We start from the raw sequence: 15,919 nt of genomic DNA, 5'->3' as shown, positions 1-15,919 counted from the left end.
CTGAACCAAAGGATCTCTATTGGAAAGCCTGGAGTGGTGGGGTCCTCTCACAAGTTATTTGGTGGTACCGAGGGTTCCTGAGCTCTTTTTGCCTCCGTGTGCCTCCAGGATATGAGGGGAATACTGTGGACATCAGCTTTACCTGCCGCTGCCCTGAGCTGGAGCGGGCAGGTCTGGGGCTGGCACAAGTGTGTTGGTGACGGGTCATGGTGACATAGGTGCCTTCCTGCCAGGGAACGTGGTGGCTGTCATTGGTCACCCTGCTGCTGCCGAGGGCTGTGCTCTTCAGACGTCAGCCTCCTCTTAAGAGCCGAGCCCAGGCCACACTCCTTGGGGGGCTGGAGTAACCTCTCTGGGGGCAATTGCTTATGGTGAATGTAGAAGAACACATTTCCTCATCGGTGTTACTCTAATGTAGCCACTCCAGCACTAAACCATGGAGTGGAGAGGGCTTTGTTTCAATCCTGAGCTCCATCTCCCCCTACTTCCCATGAGGGCTAAATTCTCCCTGTGCAGCTTTTTCTGGAGGCCCAGGGCTTTTTGGCAGTCAGTGCCTGGTGAGCCGGGCACTTGCTGTGCGTGTCAGGGAACAGGCCCTCTCTGCTCTAATGCTACCGGATCAGGTTTTGTAATCGAGTTCTTTCAGCCAATAAATGATGAACTGCTTCCTTCTCCTTCCCCTTCCCTGGTGATCCAATGGATGTGTTTAAGGCCTTTTCCAAAGCTAAGCACCAAGTCTCTAGATAAATTATTTATAAAGTGATCATCTTAACAAAATACCCATTTCAAGCAATTAGGAGCTTGAAACTAAGTCTGTATTGCCCATCAACGTGGAATAAACGTGAGGAGCAGTAACCACGGCAGCTCGGTTGCATTCTCATCGTTCGTTCTTGCATCGGCCACAAGGTGGCAGAAGAGGCACGAAATTGTCCTCCTGACGTGGGTTTGGGATTAGCGGTGCCCCTTTGAATCCCAGCCTGGTTTGGGAGGAAGGGACCTTAAAGCCCATCCAGTTCAGCCCCAGCACTGGTGTTTTGTCTCCTCCGGATGCCCTTGGGACCCCTCCCTCTTGGCTGTGCAGCCAGCCCCTCATTCAGCGCTCGGTGCTCCCAGAGTGCTCGATGTGGTGAAACCAGAGCCCCCCATTTACGTGCTGGTCACATCAGGAACCCCATTTGCCCCCAGTACACCTCAGAGCTTCCTGTTCCCCCACAGTGTGCCCCAGAGCCCCCAGCTCCCCTGCGGGTCACAGGGCTGCGCTGGTGCATCCCCCACCTCAGTCCTCCCCGTTAGCTCTTGGGTCCCACTGAAGGCTTTCCGTGGGGAAGAGAAGCACAGGGGGCTGTGCACAAAAGGAATGGGAGGTGAGGGGGTTGGGAAGGGGTGTCTTTGTGAGCAGTGAGAGCTCACTGGGCTCTCTGATGGGGTGGGGGATTTTTGAGGAGGAAGCCAGCAGGAGCCTGCTGCCTGTCCCATTTACGTGCTCCTCATAGGAAAAGGTACCATTGTTAGCTTTGATTGCTGGCTGTTTCCAGGCTCAAAGGAAAAGGAAGGGACTTCACTCTTTCTGGTTTGTCCTTCCCCAAAACTGGGTGTTTTTTGAGACCTTCAGCTTTCCCTGAGCAGGGAAAATCCTATGGAGCCATGGAGGTGCCCAGGGGTTGTTCTGCCCACCCTGAGCTGCATCCTGCATCCTGAGAGAGGAAGATGCCTGGTGCTGGCTCCCAGCTCCTTCCCGGGCCCTGCAGAGCAGCTTCCACCCTTGTGACTGTGCCCTGGGCCAGGAGATGTGGGCACTTCCCACGGGGATGGCCGCTTGCTCCATCCCACTCCTCCCCAGTAAGCCCAGGAGGGTCTGAGCGCAGGGCTGGGGACCAAAGGGTGCTGAGAAGAGGGTGGGTGTTCAAAGAGGCCTCTCTGCAGCACCTGTGCCCTGGGGTTTGGGGGCTATTCCTGGGCATGGGAAGGGAGGCATTTCCTGCTGGGAAGAGTTCTCTTGTGCTGTGCTTTCATGAAAGCAAGCACCTCACTGGCTGTTTGCCTTTAGGTATTAGAGAAGTGGGTGGTTTCCCTGAGCTGGAGGAAAGATGGATTGGTTTTGGCCATGCAAAGCTCTTCCCTGAGAACAGGTCCCTTCTGCTGCTCACAGACAGCGTCACCTTCAGGTGCAAACCCAGACAGGACACATCATCCAGCCAAGTGCAGGCGACGTGAGTGGAGGCAGCAGTAATTGGGCTGACAGCGATGGCCCTGGCCATGCTCATGGGCAGGAAGGAAGGGGTGAGAGCTGGGACGTGTTGTGTTCGCCTGTAGGTGATGGGCTCTGCTATGAAGGTTGGTGATTCACGGTGTCATGGGCATTGCTTATATAGTTGCATTTTACCATTTATGCACTTTTAATCCCTGTTTGTTACTCTTGGTGCTTTGCAAATCCTCATCACAGTTCTCTTAGGGCTTCTGAAGCCCTGCTGGAGCTGGAGGAATGCTTAAATCCTTCATCTTCCACTTCCCAATGAGCCTTGTCCTGCCTTGGCTGCAGGTGCTCAAGGTCCCCATCTCAGAGCCGGGGGGAGGCTTCCCCTGCTGCTGATGGGTGATGCTGCTTTAGCAGCGCTGAGCCCTGGTGCTCTCACCTCCTGCCCTGGTGTCACTCGAGGCTCTAAAATAAGATCACAGAAGGGTCACAGACCCTCCCCCTCTTCCCCAGGTCCCACCACCAGCAGTTGTAGCAGCCCCTGAGCTGAGGCAGGAAGAAAAGCTGGGCCCACAACGAACCACTGCGCTGCACCAGGGCCCGAGGAAGAGTCGCCAGCTTCCTCCCTGGCTGAGCTGACAGCCCTGGCACCAAGCAGAGGTGTGGTGACCATCAGCCCGAGCTTCAGCTCCTCTGCTGTGACCCAGAGATGCTGTCGTCCGGCCGGCACTGATGGAGCCTCGGCTCCATCCTGCTGCTCCTTGGTGAGGCTGGGCTGGGCCAGGGATCCCATGGGATGGGCTGTGCTGCCGGGAGCAGCCCAGCGGAGGGGTGACGCTGGTGGGGCTCCTTGGCTGGGTGACAGCGACAGCTCAGTGGTGACCCCAAGACTGCCATTCCCATGAGGTTTGCCCTTAGGGACCTGCCCTGGCTTCAGTCCCAGCAGGGTCATGGTGGCAGCGGCTGCTCCATCCACTGGTAGATGAAGAGCAGGAGCGGGGTTTGCTTTTGCCTTCCCACTTCCTGTTGGAGCACAAGGACTGAGAGCTCCTTCACGTGTAGGTGGCCAGAGGGGCAAACCTGGCTGTGGAATGGTGCAGTGCAGTGCCAGGGGACAGATAACACTGAGAGTGTTGAATGATCAGAGCTTGTCTCTCAGCCCTCTCTGGGGCACTGCTATGGTTCACAGCCAGCTCCCTGCAAGCCCTGAAGAGGCAGACCCCTTTGCTGCCAGAGCTTGGGTCCCCTATAAAGCATCGAACCACAGGGTGGTTTGTGTTGGAAGGGACCTTCAAGCTCCTTCAGCTCCAACCCCTGCCATGGGCAGGGACCCCTTCCACTAGAGCAGCTTGCTCCAAGCCCCTGTGTCCAACCTGGCCTTGAACACTGCCAGGGATGGGGCAGCCACAGCTTCTCTGGGCACCCTGTGCCAGCGCCTCAGCACCCTCACAGGGAAGAGCTTCTGCCTCAGAGCTCATCCCTCTCTGCTTCCCGGTCTCATGAATTCGTGTGAAGCACTCCCTCCAGGCTGGGTGTACCTGATGGGCTGAGCCGGTTTTGCATCCATGGGGTGCTGGCACCAGTGTTCCCCCACCACTATGGTGGGTAAAGCCATCTGGGCTTTACGCAGCTGCTGCCTCTGCCAGCTCTTTGTTGCATGCAGACGGTCAGCAGCTCTGGACCCCTCCTGATCCCAATACGACCTCTGGAGAAGTCCCACCTTTGGTGTTTTCTTTGTACTTCTCTAGGCCTTGCATGTGGAGGAGTCTCACGTGGAAAGCATGGAGGTGGAGGATGTGGTGAGCATTTGCATCCGAATTGGAGGCAGTGTTGACCAGCCGCAGCTGAGGGTGACACCAGAGGTCATGTATGCACCCATCAAGGCATCCTGATCCACCAGAACCAGGCACTGGACCTCCCACCTCCTGCTGTGACTGTGGGAGCTGCCTCGAGCAGGAGCCTTGCAGAGCATCCTTGTGCCTCCAAGCAGAGAGGATGTCTTTGTTGCTGATGCTGCACCCCCACGGCTCCCCCTCCAGCAGCTACACATGCTGAGCCTTGGCTGGAAAGGATTTGGAGCAACAGGAATGCATTAGTTTGCCTGGAAAGTCCCTCTCGAATTTGAAGGATGAGCTGGTTTCAGCTTCTCCTTGAGACTTCCTGGGAATACAGAGTCACCCAAAGGAAAAGAAAGATGCTGAAGGCAAATCAATGGGAGCTTGCTGCCATAGACTCCCCTTAGTTACAGGGTAACAGAGAATATTACATGGATTTTAATCATGAGTCCCGGGTTCACTACCCCAAGCCTTGTCATTAAAAGAATATATGAAGATCCTTTGTCCTGAGAAGTTGTCTGTATTTTTGTAAGTATGTGAGTAATTGCTGAGTAATGCAGTTTGCTTGAGTTCACAATCCCGGGGCAACAGTTCCTCTGTTGTTCTGAAATGTCCCCATTGTAGCACAAGCAGATGGGGCTTTCTGTGCAGTGGAGTTCCTGGCACATAATGCCACTTGCTCAGAAGGGTGGGATGCACGTGTGGAAGGCAGCTGAGCCACGTATTTCCAGTTTAAAGGGCTGCATCTCCCTCAGCAGCACCAGGATTTTCAGGCATCTTTAAAAATGCAGGGAGGGCACACATGGAGTTTTGTTTCCCTCTGGCTTTCAGGGAAAGCCAGGCACTATGTACCCTGCATGCTATGGAAGGGTGAGAGCCTTGGGCATCTCCTGACCACAGCTGCTCTTGGCACATGCCGTGATGGAGAGGGCTGATGGGCACAGGTTACTGCTGGGGAGGTCCCAGCTGGACACAAGAGGAACGTGTTTCACCATGAGAACTATCAGCCATTGAATCATCTCCCCAGGGAAGTGGTGAAATTCCCAGGGGAACTGGACCCTGCTGAGATCCTGCTGGACAGGGTGCTGGGCCAAGCCGCGCTCCAGATAGCAGCGTTGGTGGCATCATGCTCTCGCAATGCTGCACTTGGGGCTGTAGTTCAGCCTGGGGAGGAGCAGCTCTGGCGCAGCTGAGGCCGGGAAGCGCTCTCAGGGAGCCGCAGGGCTGCAGCCGGGCTCTCGCCTCCCTGCGCACGGAGCAGGGAGGAGCCTGCAGGACTTAATCTGGATGGAAGAGGTGAGAGGAGCCGAGGCTGCCCCATGTTCTCCACAGCGCTCCCTGGTCCCTCCTGCTTCCACCTTCTCTTCTCCACTTCTCTGCCCACCCCCCCGGCTCCCACCTGTGTGTTTAACCCAGGCTGCAGCCATACCAGCTGCCTCTGCTCTGTCACTTCCTTCCCTGAGCAGCTCCTTGCAGGGCTTGCCCTGCCCTGGCCCTTCTTTGCTCTTTGGAGCTCTTAAAAGTCAGTGTGGCTTTCCTTGTGGCTGCAAATGGCTCAGTGCTGGTGGAGATCAGGCCCTCTCTGGCTGCATCTCAAAGCAATCTCCCTCTCTGGAGAACTGTAGCTTTGTATCTGAGACCTCAAGTGTCACCCTGGTTCTCTCATGGCCTTGCTGCTTGTCATTGTTTATTCCTCCCCATTCATCCATCCGTCCATCCCAGGTGCCTGAATATCATCCTTTGAAACTAGTGCTGAATGGGGGGGAGACCTGGAGACAAAGGACGTGGTCAAGGCACCCCATGTCTTCACCTCGGCTTTTACCAGCGAGACTGGCCTTCAGAGAGCACCCACAGCATGGAGAGCTCCCTCAGTAGGACGGGATCAGGTCAGGATCAGCAGAGGACATGCCAGTGGGCCCTGAGGGGATGTGCCCCTCGGTGCTGAGGGAGCTGACAGCACCGTGAGACCGCTCCTGGTAACCTCTGAAAGGAGGTGGGAGACACTCAGGGGCTGCAGCAGCGTGGGAGGGGGAAGAGAGAAGGGCTCACGCTCATCAGCTTCACATCTGCTGATGGTCACCTGCCCCTCTCACCTCTCCCCAACCACAAGAAGCTGCTGGCCCCAAGCAGCAGGCGAGCAAACGCTTTCTGGCAGCTGCTGTGAGCAGGTTGGTGCTGCTTTATCTGTTGTTGGTTGGGTTCTCCCGGCCCCTCAGAAGGTGCAACACAAGAGCCAGGAAAGCTTTTAATGTACTTGTGAGAGGAGTTAACCACGAGCAGGAACCTGCCCTGGTCTGGCTTGTAGCTCTTCTGAGATGAAGAGAGAACATGGTCTTAGAGTTTCCTTCCAGCAGCCTGGAAGGATTAACGTGGCCGGAGCGGCCTGACTGACAGAAACTGCTCCTTGGAGCAGTCAAATTAAGAGGGGGACATGGGTGATGGCAACATGGTGGGTGGGCAGCGCTCATCTACGCCAGCTCATCCTGCCTGCAAGCAAGTGAACGATGAGCCTGGAGAGCCAAAGCTTCACCCTTCAGTGTCTTTCTGAAGACATCTCTGAGTGAATGCTTACCCTGAACGTTGCTGTTGCTCGGTGGTGCATCCATTGCTGCTGCCAAGGGATACCCAAGAAATGTGCTACTTCCAGGGAGGGGACAGGGCTGTTCCTTTTCACATGTCCTACTCGTGTGCCCAACTTCCAGTTGCTTTTAGCTCAGTTACTGCATGCAGAACGTGACATGTGATATGATCCTGCAAGAACCTGGCACTGCACTGAGGAACTACGTGCATGGGAATAGAGAACCTGCTGGGCACGGGGAGAAGGGGAGGTTAAAACAGAAATGAGAGTGCCCAGCTGGCCACAGCCAAGGGGAGAGGCAGGGTCTGAGTGGAGCATCCTCCCCTTTAACACCAACCCCCCTTCCAAAAAAGTGTTGCCCTCTTTGTACTGGGCCAATTGCAAGCTCCACTCACCTTAAAGGTCATTGTCCTTCCACCAGTGGCTGCAGCTGGGGCTGCAGGTGATGCAGTGGCTGCCTCACGCCAAGCAGCCTGGCAAGGGACTAGGAGCCTACTGAGACACAGATGTGGCAGGTTAGGGGGGTAGACACAATATAAATACCTGAAGGAACTCACTTGGTGTGAGAACAGCTTAGAAAAATGGAAGTATAAAGTTTAACCATCAAAACTTAACCATTGCTCTAATGACACACTAATCTCTTACAGAGTTTGGGTTTGTGCTTAATGTCCCTCATCTGTGGCCATGGCCCCATCCTGAAGTGGGACAGCCCTCCAGGTGCTGGGCATATGGGATTTCTATTTTAAGTGCCCATGAATGCAAGCAGAATGAGGCCCTGGTCACCTTTCTGCCTCTTCTCTTAAGCCTCTCATCTGTCTAGAAATATGTAATGGGGTCAGTATTGCTGTAGACATCAGCTCCTTGGTTCTTCACCGTAGCAGTGTCACAGCCTGATGCACTACAGCTGAGAGACAACCTTAAATTAGTTAAACACTGCACTCTTCCAGAGAGATTTTGTTCTTTATCTAGCCTTAAATAGATGTTCAGTAGCCATTAAATAGCAGGAGCTGTCTCGACTCAGGAGCCTGCAGGGAAATGCTGGTGTGCTCTTTATGGGGGCTATAGCCCAAAGCTAAGACAACTCAATAGGAAGATCAAACTTCTGGGATCTGCTGCTCTTTGTTCTGCACAGGGGGAAGGTAAATAAATAAGTTCTCTATGACCCAGGTTCCAGCTTTACCACAAAACCAGGTTCTGGAAAAGAACCTTCTCCATAAAGAAAAAGCTTGAACAGGGCAGTGCTGTAAACCTGCAAAGCTTTATGCGGGGGTAGAGAGAAGCTTATTGATGTAGAGTTGGTTGTGACACACTCACGTGTGGCAAAGAGGGGTTTGTGCTCTGAGAATGAGCTGCTGCGAAGCTTCCTCTTTGCCAGTGGTTTTTCCTCTATTTTGTTGTGCTTGGGCAACTTGTGGATGTTATTCTAGAAAAGCCATGAAATGAGGGCTGTGAATGGAGTTTTCCTTTGCTACCCCCCACCTCATCCTGATGAAATCCAAGAAGATTAAAGGCAAATATCAGCACTTTCAGCACATGAGACTTCCTCTGAGCCCTGTTTACCTGTGCAGAGTGGTAGAGGTGAAGAAGACAACTCCTGCAGGCTGCTCATTCCTAGCACAAAACCAGTCACAGTCAGGCTCAGTTTGAATAAAGCAAATCTATTCCAGCACCATGACATTTTATTAAACTGCACTGTCAAAATCACATTGATGGCAGGGAGAATACTGCTATCAGTGCATATTTCCTGTACTAAGATGCATTCAGAGCATCCAAAACTTGCTGAGGAAAAGGACACTGGAACAGAATCCTTCATAACCAAAGAGACAGTAGAAAACTCTGCCACAAAACCCAGGGCAGGTGGGAGCTGGCTGGAAAAGGGAACACTTCAAGTCAGATCAAGCAGGGAGGGTTATTGTTAAAAAGCACACTTTTAACTGGTATTTAACTTTTCATCTGAGTTAAGATGCTGCTGAACGGCAGGTTTTAAATAGCAGCCCCTCTCCCTGCAACTGCCTGTTCACAAACTCAAATACTGTGTACTGTTCCTTCATTTGTGAACAATGACACACACTGACCACAACAGCTTGAGATGTTACTATAGTTATAAAACCCTGCTTTGTTTTCTAGAACAAACAATAAAAAGGAGCAGGAACACATTCTATACAGAAGTAAAAAAAGAAAAAAAAGAATTCAAACCAAAAACCAGTTGAGTTTCAGACAGTTGAGAGAACATGAGGTTGAGTTTGAAAAGCCACTTCTAAAGTCTCTATAACTAGTTCTAGTCTCCCCAAGCTGCTGCTGCTGCTGCGGAACAACACAGCGATAGCTCCAAGCTGGAGCAACAAAAGGAAGAGTAACGCAGATGGCACAGGTAGTGTAAGAACAACTCAGGATACCAAGCCTCTTAAGGTGTCCTTAGAGTTGTTAGACAGACAGAAGGGAATCAGCTGCAGGGGTGCACATAGAGGACCTTCACACGGACCTGCTGACCACTGCTGGGTTCTGGGAATTTGGCTGCTTGGCACCTGCAGATCCGACTCCAAGCTCCAACTACTCCTTATGGACTCCAAGAAGCGGATGCTGGTCCTGGCCAGGTTGGGCATGCTGTGCCTCACCTCCTCTGAAACCAAGAGCAAATTCTCTGTTGCTGCTTCTGGTAGCAATGGGTTAGGCCCTCTTTTAAAAAAAATACATGCTTAAAAGTAGACAAGTACCACAGAACACCAGGTTGGAAGGGACCTCAAGGGTCATCTGGTCCAACCATTAATCATTGGTGTGTAACTAATCCTAGAATCCCAGACTGGTTTGGATTGAAGGGACTTGAAAGCCCATCTGGTTCCAGGGCCCTGCCACAGGCAGGGACACTTTCCACTGGAGCAGCTTGCTCCAAGCCCCATCCAACCTGGCCTTGAACACTGCCAGGGATGAGGCAGCCACAGCTTCTCTGGGCACCCTGGGCCAGCGCCTCAGCACCCTCACAGGGAAGAGCTTCTGCCTAAGAGCTCATCAGAATCTCTGCTCTGGCAGGTTAAAGCCATTTCCTCTTGGCCTGTCCATACAGGCCCTTCTCCAAAGCCCCTCTCCAGGCTTCTTGTAGCCCCTTTAGACACTGGAGCTGCTCTTAAGTCTCCCCTTAAGAAGCCTGCTCCAAGCTGAACCAGCCCAGCTCTCTCAGCCTGGCTCCAGAGCAGAGCTGCTCCAGCCCTCATTCACGTACCAAATTAAAGTTTAGCATCCTCCCTGCCCGCATTGCTCAGTGCAGGTACCTCACTTCATCCTTTCGGGAAAAATTGCAGCACCAATTCGATTTGTATTCCAAGCCCCTCGCCCGTTCCGGAGGGCAGTGCACCATGTTTTGGAGAGGGGCAGGGAAAGAGAAACCGCTGTACAAACGACCCTCCAGGGAAGCAGCGGGTGCGCCCCAGCACGCTGATACCCCCGGGGATAACCGCAGGCAGTTACCGCGGTCCGGTCGTTCAAACCATGCCCCAAGCTCCGCCACACGCCGCTCCAGGGCCAACTGCAGTGAGCGCAGAAACGACGGCCTTTACCACCCCCCACTCCTTTCCCCGCACGCCAGCAGCCGCTCTCCGAGCTCCCCAAGCCCCGCTGATACCGAACAAGGCCTCCCACCGCCGGCCCGGCCCAGGGAGCCTCCAGCCACCCTCCCACCTCCACGACTCCCGCCCTCCCGGAGCCAGCCCCTCAGTCAGTGCCGGCCCCGCCGCGGCCGGTCGCAGCCAGAGAAAGCCGAGACAGAGCCGCACGCTGCGAGACCACCAGCCAGCTCTGCCGCGAGCCCCCGTTCCCCCTCGCAGGTCCCGGCCCCGCCACCGGCAGCAGCAGAAGCCGCTCCCTCAGCCCCACCGCCCGCCGAGGAGACCCGACGTGGGCGTCACTTCCGGCGGGATGGCACCGCGCTGCCTGATGGGACCTGTAGTGAGGAGGGCGGGAGAGAACGGAACGGGACGGGAGTCGGCCCTAGTCCGCCGGCGGCCTCTGCTTTTCTGCGGCAGCGGCAGCGGCAGCCAGAGCTCCCCTGAGCTGGGCCACTCAGGCTGGGCCCGCTGGGTAGGAGTTTGCCGGCGCTGGGATAAATTGCGACAGTGAGAATAGATCCAAGAGAAAGGGGACCTTGAAGCTCTTCCAGTTCCAACCCCTGCCACGGGCAGGGACACCTTCCACTAGAGCAGCTTGCTCCAAGCCCCTGTGTCCAACCTGGCCTTGAGCACTGCCAGGGATGGGGCAGCCACAGCTTCTCTGGGCACCCTGTGCCAGCGCCTCAGCACCCTCACAGGGAAGAGCTTCTGCCTAAGATCCCCTCTCAGCCTCCCCTCTGGCAGGATCGCTCAGCACTGTGTAACGTCAGGCCTTTGGGTGGCTTTGCCAGCAGCGGCTTCGTCTTCTTTCTTTTCACCCCATTCCTTCAGGCCGCTGAGTCCCGCTCCAGAGCCGCTGCAGCAGCACGAGGCAGTAGATGGCACTGCCCTGCAGGAAAACTGCTGCGGGCTGCCCGCTGGCACTTCCCTAAGTCACAGCGACAGCGAAAGCTGGCACAGGAGCATCGGGTGCTCCCTGCGCCTGTTTCTGGGAACCGGGCAGAGCTGAGCTCCAGGGCAGCCAGATAGGAGGAAAGTGGTCTCCCACTCCAGGGGCTGACTGCTGGCATTGTGGGTTCATTACACGTGGGCTCAGCAGCCTGAGGCTCGCCAGTAGCTTCTCCAGGCTCCTCCTAGGTGTGTGAATTTGGGCTTATAGTTGGTTTTGAAGTGGGATAAGCTTTCCCTGCTGACAGCCGGCACGCGTCCCTGGGGAGTTTTTGACTGTCCCTCTCATTGCTGTCTAGCCCTGGGCTGGTGGCAGGACCTGGAATCACACCAACCTGAACAGTCACAGCTTTTTTTCCACCATAGGCCCTGAAGCTGCAGCATTCTTTGGGCTCCTCTTCTCTCCTGTGAGGAGCAAGGGTGCACAGGCACTTTGATAACCAGGGGGAGGTTTCTCTGAGCTCGATAATTTTGCCGCCTTCCCTCCTCTGTGAAGTTGCTCTTGGTCACACTCCAGCACTTGAGACATGAGCCACAGCAATGGGCCAGCCAGAGCTACAAGTCCTGTGCTGAAGCTGAGCACAGCTGTGGATTTTTCACCCTGGGGCTGGTGTTCAGAGAACCTTACAGCATCTCTTCCCTCCCCATTCATGGCAGGTCCAGGCAGATGGGAACTGCGTCACGTTTGCATTGCCTGATGAGGACCACACACTTGGCAATGCTCTCCGATACATGGTCATGAAGAAGTAAGTGGAGTCTCCACAGTGCCTGGTACCGCTGGGGGTTCCTCTGTCTCCTATTCTGCCCTTCTCCTCACTAAGTTGCACCTCAGTTGCTGCTGGAAAAAGGCAAAACTACCTCTGTGCATGCCTGTTGGAGTATTTATATTGGAGCTGGTGCCAGAGGATCCTTATCTACCCCCTCTCTTAGCAGGATTCACTTTCTCCTTGTGCTGTTAGTCCCGAGAGTGCTAATAGGCCTTGATGAGTCTGAACAGCCTCACCTGGGGCCTCCACACACACCCTGCCCACAGGCTCAGGAGCCCCATTTAAGCTCAGCTCAGGGCTTTCAGTCTCTCCTGAGCTATGTTGTATGAATATGGGTCTTTAGCTCAGCCTGTACTGGGCTGTTGGATGCTGACCCATGGACTGACTTCCTGACCCGACATCAGCCTCTGCTCATTGTTGTACATTGTACATCTGCTTGGTGGTCATAGGTTTTGTCTGACCCTCATTACCCTCAGCTGACCTGCAGATTGTCTTCCTGGCCTGGCCTCAGGCCTGTTTCACCCCCACAAACCTGCCTGGTGACCTGGACCCTTGGCTGGCCCCGGCTACCACCTTTGCACCCGCCTTACTCCCTTGCTTGGATGCTGAGGGACAGGGCTGGCCAGTGAGTTCTCTGCCCTATTGGCTGGCTTACAGTTCATGCTTCCAGCTCCCATCCCTTAAGGAACAGCCAACCCTCACTGCGCTTATGGTTAGTTACAGAGGAAATGGAATGACAGACATGTGACAGACTTCTGAATGTCTTACGTGGCTCTGGGTAAAATGATGTGCGACTCTGTAAGTACAGGTGGTCAGGCAGTATCTATGTCACCTCTGGGACAAGTGCTGTCAGAAAAGAGGGTAGGAACAGCCAGTATTAAGCAAATTGATCATCTTTAATGCTTCCATAAAGATGCAGGAATTGATGCTGGAAATTAATAATCCTGCTGCCCCCATTAAAGTATACAAATGGCTTCACTCTGATTTTATTGAGCTGGGAGGCACTGGGGGTTTGTGAATACTCACTGGTAAGGCTCAGAAGAATTCCAGCAGGAAGTTCAATGCTTCATCTCAAATGACAGCTGCATTGCAAATATCATGTGAATTCCTCTGATAGATCACCATGACAAGAAAAAGAGCAGCCTTCTTGTGAGGGGTGTGCTTTCTGCTGTGTGCACAAATGTTCTACCAACCTCCTCGGCTTGTGAAGGCAGATGTCGTGCAGTCTGCAAACATCTTGTGGTGCCCTAGACCTGTCTGCCTCCTCTGCCCAGCAGAACTGCAACAGGTCTGTGCAGAGGGAGGTTTCCAAGCAGCCAGGATCCCCTGTTTGAGCAGGATGCCAGCCAGGTCTTTCCCCTGCAGAGTTCCAGCTGCAGCTCAGAGATAGATGGAAGGGTGTGAATAAGGTTATATGGGTAGTGTCCTTTCAGCATATCCCTCCTATAAGACCCTCAGTCATGTCAGAAACATTGAGCCCCAGCGGGTCTGAGGTGGCCCAAGCCCCTGACTTCCCTGAGATTTGCTGTGGATTGGCCTGGTTTTCACTGCTCTCTTCTCCTCTCGCCCTTCCTGCAGCCCTGATGTGGAGTTCTGTGGCTACTGCATCACTCAGCCCTCTGAAAGCAAGATCAACTTCCGAATACAGACCAGAGGTATGGGATGTGCACTGTTTTCATGTTCAGGGCCCTTCTTTTGTGGAATCTCCTCTGCTCATGTCAGGTTTCCACCATGAGTCATTTCAGTAAAGAAAACCGCTCTTCTCCCTCTTCTCTGCAGGCACAGTACTGTAGTGCTGGGGTAAGGTAGATCTGCTACATCCTGTCAGAGGTGATTGATGGGTGCTTCATGTGCCCCTAAATCAGCAGAAGTTTTGGAAAGCCAACCCAAAGTGTGCTGGCATACGTAGCTGCAATGAGATAATTTGCTTCTGCTTCTCCTTCTTGCTTGTCTGGAAGCTTTGGTCATCAGGTTGTGAACCAAAGCTCTCTTGAAAGGCCACATCAGTCTGTGCTGTCTTTTGACTTGCCTCCCAGAGGGGTCTGTGTTCCCTGTTAATAGGCAGCACTGACAACTCTGAGCCTCTGGCCATCACTCACTCCTCTCAGCACACCAACCCCTTCAGCTCAGTCCACTGCCCTTCATTTAGGCTCCACAGCTTTGTTTGCTGCCGCAGGAGGTCAGCGTTATTTCATTCCTTCCTTATGGGGCTGTTCCCCCGAGTATCTAGTTTGTGCTTGCTGACTCTTTAATGTCCTAAAAATGAGTAGTGCTGAGGCTCTTCTTGTCAAGGGAACCCCTTCTCTGTGGGGCTACCTGCAGGATTTGGCTCTGCCCTTCCTGCACCATAGCCTGGGCCTGAGCTCAGCTCTCAGGGTGCTGATGGTGGGCTGGTAGGAGGGAAGTGTGTGGCATGTGCCTGGTGTAAGAGCCTGTTCCCATCACGGGGGAGCAACCACACTGCCCAGAGTGGTGAGGGAAAGGGCCACCAACCCCTTTGGAAACCACTGACCCATCTTCTTTCCCAAAGGGGCCCTTCCTGCTGTTGAGCCAGTCCAGAAAGGGCTGAACGACCTGATCGGTGTTTGCTAACATGTGCTCAACGCCTTTGAGGTGAGACTATTCCTGAAGAGTTCAGGGGGCTTTTCTGTCTCTTGGTCTCAGAGGTGAGAGGAAGGGGCTGACAGCTGTGTTGTAGGCATAAAGAACCTACAGTTATCTCAGACCTTCTCTGCGTGACCTGCGGCATGGCCTGGCTTCCTGTTCCTTGGAGTGAATGTAAAGCTCAGTCACTTCTGAAGGTATCTGGAGCTCTGTTGGAGCTGCTCAGGGTCCTCTGTGCTGGACAGAGAAGTCACAGCACAGAGCAGGGTGGTGGCATGGGATGTATGAGCCGCTCAGGTATATGCTGTCAACATTTGCTCTTTGCTCTTGCTTGCAGAGGAGCATGAAGGAGTACAGGGCCCAGAGGGAGGAAGAGATGCAGTAGCATTTAGGAATGGCAGTCTCCATGGACGTGTGTAATGTCTGTGTGTTGAATTCCCTGTGCCAAGTATTTCTGGTTGTGTGTTTGTCCTAGGTTTGTCGCGGAATGGACCCAGTTGGAAATCAATGTGATCAGACAAAGCCATTTATTCTAGAAAACTAACTCTTTATATACTATTTCTTAAAGTTGTTTTCACTAACTTGGCACATTGTGATTGGATACATATCTGTGAGGCCCTTAACAACTAACATATAATTGGTTAAGCACAGGTGGGAGAACCTGACCTTCAAAGTTTTCCAACAGTCCTCAATTTAGCAACTCAGTAAATTCCAGCTCCTTCTTATCTTGCTGGGATTCTCACTCCCAGTGCCTCGCTCCCATCCTCCTTCACCTTTTGTTGTTCCTTGGTTCATGTCGAACTCAACGTAGGCTCTTGCTGATCTGGGTACATGGCCGTTCTTTACCAGAAAGTCATCCACATGGGTTCAGCAGTAGCAGTCGTTTTTTGTCCTTCTTAGTAGCTGATGCAGTGCTGGACACCTGACCCAAACTAGCCAAACAGATATTCCATACCACAGCACGTCATGCCCACTATATAAACTGGGGGAGTTACCCAGAAGCGTTGGATCACTGCTCAGTCGGGCTGAGTATCAGTCAGTGGGTGGTGAGCGGTTGTATTCTCTTCCCTTATTTATTTCCTTTATCATCATTATTATTATTGGTGGTAGCAGTGGGGGTTTTGTGTTATACCTTAGTTACTGGGCTGTTCTTATCTCAATCCGTGAGAGTTACATTCTTTCCATTCTCCTCCCCATCCCTCCGGGAGTGGGGGGGGAGGAAGGGGGGGAGTGAGAGAGACTGCGTGGCTGACTGAGTTTAAACCATGGCAGTGTTTTAAGACTGCTTTGATGCAAACCTGTATTTTCTCTAATAATAAAGATTATGGAGGCTGATGTTGCAGAGGTGACACTGTGTTCAGCTCAGCAGTGTATGAAAAATGATAGAAGGCAGT

At 53.5% G+C, this 15,919-nt stretch overlaps 1 pseudogene across 1 annotated transcript; it reads left to right on the top strand.

Annotated features, from left to right (window-relative positions):
* Positions 1 to 10,516: 10,516 nt before the first annotated feature.
* On the top strand, positions 10,517 to 14,910 carry LOC308224697 (DNA-directed RNA polymerases I and III subunit RPAC2-like; annotated as a pseudogene). Its single transcript has 5 exons — positions 10,517 to 10,678; positions 11,812 to 11,900; positions 13,500 to 13,576; positions 14,452 to 14,534; positions 14,863 to 14,910. The product of its transcript is annotated as a DNA-directed RNA polymerases I and III subunit RPAC2-like (transcript).
* The last annotated feature ends 1,009 nt before the right edge of the window (positions 14,911 to 15,919 follow it).

Source organism: Psittacula echo (assembly GCF_963264785.1).
Source record: "Psittacula echo genome assembly, chromosome: 8".
In the NCBI taxonomy this organism is placed as follows: domain Eukaryota; kingdom Metazoa; phylum Chordata; class Aves; order Psittaciformes; family Psittacidae; genus Psittacula; species Psittacula echo.
The sequence above is the reverse complement of the archived record's forward strand: the minus strand, read 5'-3'. Positions and strand labels throughout refer to the sequence as shown.